This window comes from Cupressus sempervirens, chromosome 5, assembly GCF_028749045.1.
Source record: "Cupressus sempervirens isolate cs-2001-9-10 chromosome 5, ASM2874904v1, whole genome shotgun sequence".
NCBI classification, from domain to species: Eukaryota; Viridiplantae; Streptophyta; class Pinopsida; order Cupressales; family Cupressaceae; genus Cupressus; species Cupressus sempervirens.
The window spans coordinates 681850940-681856197 of record NC_143122.1 but is presented as its reverse complement, the minus strand read 5'-3'; the positions used below and the strand labels follow the sequence as shown (position 1 = coordinate 681856197).

Genomic DNA, 5258 nt, shown 5'->3' with positions numbered 1-5258 from the left:
ATACGAAGCTATAATCAATGATTTGGCACTCTGTATTCTATTGGCTATCTCAAATAGAATGGTTTATAGAAGTTGTAACATATTTTAATTATAGTTATTAAAAGTGTTCAACTTCAGGCAATAAACATTGTCCCCAAATACAAAACACAAATCTATACATTTTGAAGACATCACATGGACAATACCTTAAGACTTAATAGTGAGTAATCCATGAGAATTATTTGAAAGTTCCTTCTAGATTCAATTGTGTCTATTTTTCAATTACTATTTCAGATCACACTTTGTTGTCTGTCATTAATATGAAGAGAGAAAAACATAAAAAGAATATAAAATAAGTTGAACACCTTAAGTTTCTAAAATGTGGGGAGGGTATGAGGGAGGAGGAAATAGTCAAGAATAGTCAACAATGTCTCTAAAAAAAACCACAAATAATTTAAAAAGATTGAAAGAAAGGAAACAAGATGAGAAAGAACCAAAAGACTAATAAAGAAACTATAAAAAGATCATGAATATTTAGATGGAAAAATATTGATGATCATCTTTATAGTTTTTGTATTATTGTTTTTCTCTTTCTATCATTGTTTTCTTTATTTCTATGTATTCTTAATTATTTGTGCTCTTTTATTTAGTTCTTTGTTGAGCCCTCTTTGACAAATTTCTCATCCATTCAAGCTTCATCTTTTTTAGAGAATTTTGATTTACAACTTATTTTATATTATTCTTATGCTTCCTTTCTTCATTGTATAATTTATTATAGAGTAAGATTCAAAATTCTGATACACACATATAATTCTAACAAAATATTAACTATGCGACAACCACAACTCCTTTAAGATAATAGGAATATTTTAAAAATGAAATTTCTATTGAAATTATATGCCCTTTGCCGTGTTATTTACGAGAATGCAACATTATTTCATCTACATTTGTTGTTACATACTGTTGTCCCACTTTTCATTTAGGCCCCATTTGGTTGCTGGAAGATAAGGGCCAAAATCAGGTTATCAAAGTTAAAACCAGGTTTTGCAGAAAAACATGGGCTTTTGCTTGGTTAAAATTATAACCTGGTTTTCATTTTCAACTTCCAATTTTGGTAAAAAATTGGATGATGGTTCTTCCAATAAAAAGGTGGAATTCGAAATTAAAACCAAGTTTTGAATTTTATGAATGATTTTTCAATAATATTGTGGGGTCCGCGGTATATTTATCTTCATTGTCAACCAAACAAACCATTGTCTTTCCAAACCACAAAACCAGGTTTTCAAAAACCTGATTATAAAATAACCTGGCTATGAGACATTTTCATCTTCCCCAACCAAACGGGGCCTTAAGAAGAAGATATATGGTAACCGGGAATGCCCCTAAACATGGAAGATACCAGTGTCTTTCCATAGAAACAAATAATGTACGTTAGTCCCTTAACCGACGGATGTACTATACTTTTGGATAGACGACAGTGATTTTGTCGGTAACCACTAGAATGGCTCCCCACGGATTTGACTAAGTAATATCGAAATAAAGTAAAACATCGTTGTTTTTAAATCAGTATATGCCAACACAAATCTCATCAAACTCTTTAAATTTGTGATTCAGCCCAAAGATAGAATTTGGGATTCATTTTGAGGTTGGTAGGATCAATGATGAATACACATGAAGAGAAATTCATGAGAGTAGGTTTGAGTAAGACTGAAAGGAATCCAAATCTTTCAGAGAAGGCAACATGTAGTGCTCATGGGGAAGATTCGCCTTATTTTGCAGGTTGGGATGAGTATAGAAGGAATCCTTATGACCCCTTACACAATCCCACAGGGATCATCCAAATGGGTCTTGCAGAGAATAGGGTAATGAAAAGCATCCCGATAATTTTGTTTAGTTTTATTGGGAAGGAGAAAATGATCTTCAAGCAATTTGCGTCAATATAGTTTGTATTAAAAAGGTTATTACTTGCATTAACATTTCTTAGCGTTTCGTTCCAGTTGTCTTCCGGTCTAGTTGAGGAATGGTTGCTAGATCACCCAGAAGCATCAATGATTTCTAACCGGGATTTGCTCAAAGACTTGGCACTTTACCAGGACTATCATGGAATGCTTGCCTTCAGAGAGGTAATGAACTTATGAGAACATATGATATTAAAAATCGTGTGTTTGTTTGTTCAAATTTGTCTTAAAGATCTTTCTGTCTCTTTTATGTGAATATGTAACATGTATATTACTTTATTAATAAAAAGAACTATTCATCAAAAAATTCTTTTAAGATCTCCTAGTCTAAGTATGAATATGCATAGATGATTATGTTATTCGCTAGGTCTTCCTCAAATGACATTCGTCTTTGGCTTAGGGTTTCTGAGTATGGTCATAATTGCAGGCTTTGGCGAGTTTCATGGGGGCATTGGGAGGTAGCAAAGTACAATTTGAAGCTGAGAGGATTGTAAATACTGCTGGAGCAACTGCAGCCAACGAGGTCCTAATGTTCTGCCTAGCTGATCCCGGTGATGTGTTTTTAGTGCCATCTCCATATTATCCAGGGTAAGTTTGTGGTTTGTGGATTAAGATAAAAGTAGGTTTTATAGGGGTCGGAAATTCAGAAGTACCAAATTGCAAAGTATAATTGAATAAGTCTAAAATTAAACTTTACGTAGAGTGACAGTTATTTTCATGTGGAATTGCACATTAGAGCTTTGCTGATCTAATTCCAGTGATTTTAATGGCTCAATTAGGGCTCGAAGCTAGGATCTTACATTTGCTATTAGAATGCTGAACCAACGCACCTTCTTGTCTTTCTATACCTAAACCAAAATCAATCAGATGTGGCTTATTTACAACCCCTTTATACAGGAGACAATCTAGGTATTTGGGACTCCTTACATGGTTCTCATAACACGTGTTGAGTAAGAATTCCTATTGGCCGGCTTTGACTCCAAGCTAAGACATTCCATTCGCAGCTAGAGTGCGCTACGCTTTATTGGGATCAACTAGAAATTGTAGATATTATTAAAAAACTAGGATTCAAAGGTGGGAGCTTATATTTACTATTATAGTGCTCTGCAAATTCATTTTCTAGCCCTTCAATGGCTCAGAGCAGTTAGTTTTGAAATGTAATGCTGTTACATGGGTTCAGGCCCTTTTCCTACCTCTTTGCTACAATTCAATTAAATCAACCAAATTTTGAAGCCATGGTTCGACCTGTGACTCAGAATTAACTCTACCAACTCAGGTTGTTTACCTTCTATGGCTAACCTTTCATCAGTTGCGTGTCTACCAATTCAGTTTCTAGCCCTTCTATGACTAACCTATCATCTTTACGATGTGACTTATTTGAAACAGACATGCTTAAGACATATTTACAGGTCTCTTAACATGGTTCAAACAGCACATGATGGGCTGGAAACGAAATGAATCGGGTAGGACTTTGACGCTAGGAGCTTAGTATTGACTAGCCCCTCGTTAATCTCGATGCCACATAGTTTCAACATACATTTTCGCTTCAGAATAAAAATGTTTTTTATAGGCATTATTGCACAGTTTCAAAGATCCATTTGATTGGCAAATGTGCCTTTACAAAAGGAAGGAATGTTTAACCTTTGTACTAGAATAATGTAAGCTTTTTTTCTGCTGAGCAGTATTCTTAAACATTGGTTTTAATGTACAGCTTTGACAGAGATCTGAGGTGGCGGACGGGTGTAGAGATTGTTCCTATACATTGTTACAGCTCTAACAATTTTCAAATCACAAAATCAGCACTGATATCAGCATACAATGAGACCCAGAATAGAAGCAAGAAGGTCAAAGGTATTCTTATTACAAATCCATCCAATCCTCTGGGCACAACATCGAGTGCTAAGACATTGAAGATGCTGCTAGATTTCACTCAGAAGAAGAAAATACATCTGGTGTGCGATGAGATCTACTCGGGATCAGTCTTTTCTTTTCCCCAGTTTCATAGCATTGCAGAAATTGTGGCCAAAGAAACATCTGCGCCTGACAATGTCCATATAGTCTATGGTTTGTCTAAGGATCTTGGCCTTCCAGGCTTTAGAGTTGGTGCCATATATTCCTATAACAATACTGTGGTAACAGCTGCTAGAAGAATGTCTAGCTTTTGTATGATTTCTTCACAGACACAATACTTATTATCTTGCATGCTTTCAGACTCTAAATTCGTTGAATACTATATAGCAGAGAATAAGAAAAGGCTACAAGGGATGCACAATTTTCTTGTCTCAGGGTTTACTAAAGCTGGCATTAAGTGCTTGAATGGAAACGGAGGACTTTTCTGTTGGGTTAACATGAGTCATCTGCTTCGCTCAAATGACCTAGAGGGAGAGTTAAAACTGTGGAAAAGTATAATAGATGAAGCCAAACTGAATATATCCCCTGGATGTTCGTTCAATTGCATGGAGCCTGGGTGGTTTAGGGTTTGCTTTGCTGAAGCAGATGTAGCTACCATGGAAGTTGCGCTAGAGAGGATTCAAAGATTTGCTGAGAAATACAAAGCCATATACTAAATTTGGTTAGTTACATACCATTGAAGGTGACGTATGCTGTTTTTAGGGTTTCAAATCATCAACAAAATATTGGCATTGCCAACTATGTAACTAGACTATTTGCAAGGCTTTCTCAAGCATGCAAACTTTCAAAAATGGAATGTAATATATGTATTAATGGAATATAATATATGTACTATTTTGATAGATTTGTATGTAATGGTAACATTGTTGATGGTGAATGTCTAGAAAGGAAAAGGATGTCAACAGAATGTTTTGTGGCATGGATTATACTTTGGGACAGCTATGTTTCACTTTTCCAAAGTGTGAGGTGGATTAATTTCTTTTTAGAAAAGATGGATTTATGTTATGAAATATAAATTGTAATAATGAATAAATTTTTATAATATTTAATGAAAATATCCTTACACAATTAATTCCAATTCTAAAAATAATAATTGAACAACAAATTATTCAATTAAACCTAAAAATATTAATAAAAACATTACAATCTACTTAAATATAAAAGTTTTAACAACAATAATACAATGTACTGCTATCTGATTATATAAAGCTAGTCGCAGAAGAATTCTATAGCCAGTTAAACCTCTTGAATCGTTATTTGTGGATCCATTGTACACAACAGGCGGGTTGGTTGATATACCTTTCACTGTTTAAAGACAATATATGATACCCTTCAAAAGATGGAATTGAAGATGATTCTATAATTTCTTGATGCCATTTACAATCGAGGAAGATTCTCTTTTCCTTTTCC

The 5258-nt window shown here is 34.4% G+C and overlaps 1 pseudogene across 1 annotated transcript; it reads left to right on the top strand.

Annotated features, from left to right (window-relative positions):
* The first annotated feature begins 1615 nt into the window (after positions 1-1615).
* Positions 1616-4690, top strand: LOC149557777 (1-aminocyclopropane-1-carboxylate synthase 3-like; annotated as a pseudogene). Its single transcript, XR_016352412.1, has 4 exons — positions 1616-1841; positions 1977-2102; positions 2365-2525; positions 3649-4690. The product of XR_016352412.1 is annotated as a 1-aminocyclopropane-1-carboxylate synthase 3-like (transcript).
* The last annotated feature ends 568 nt before the right edge of the window (positions 4691-5258 follow it).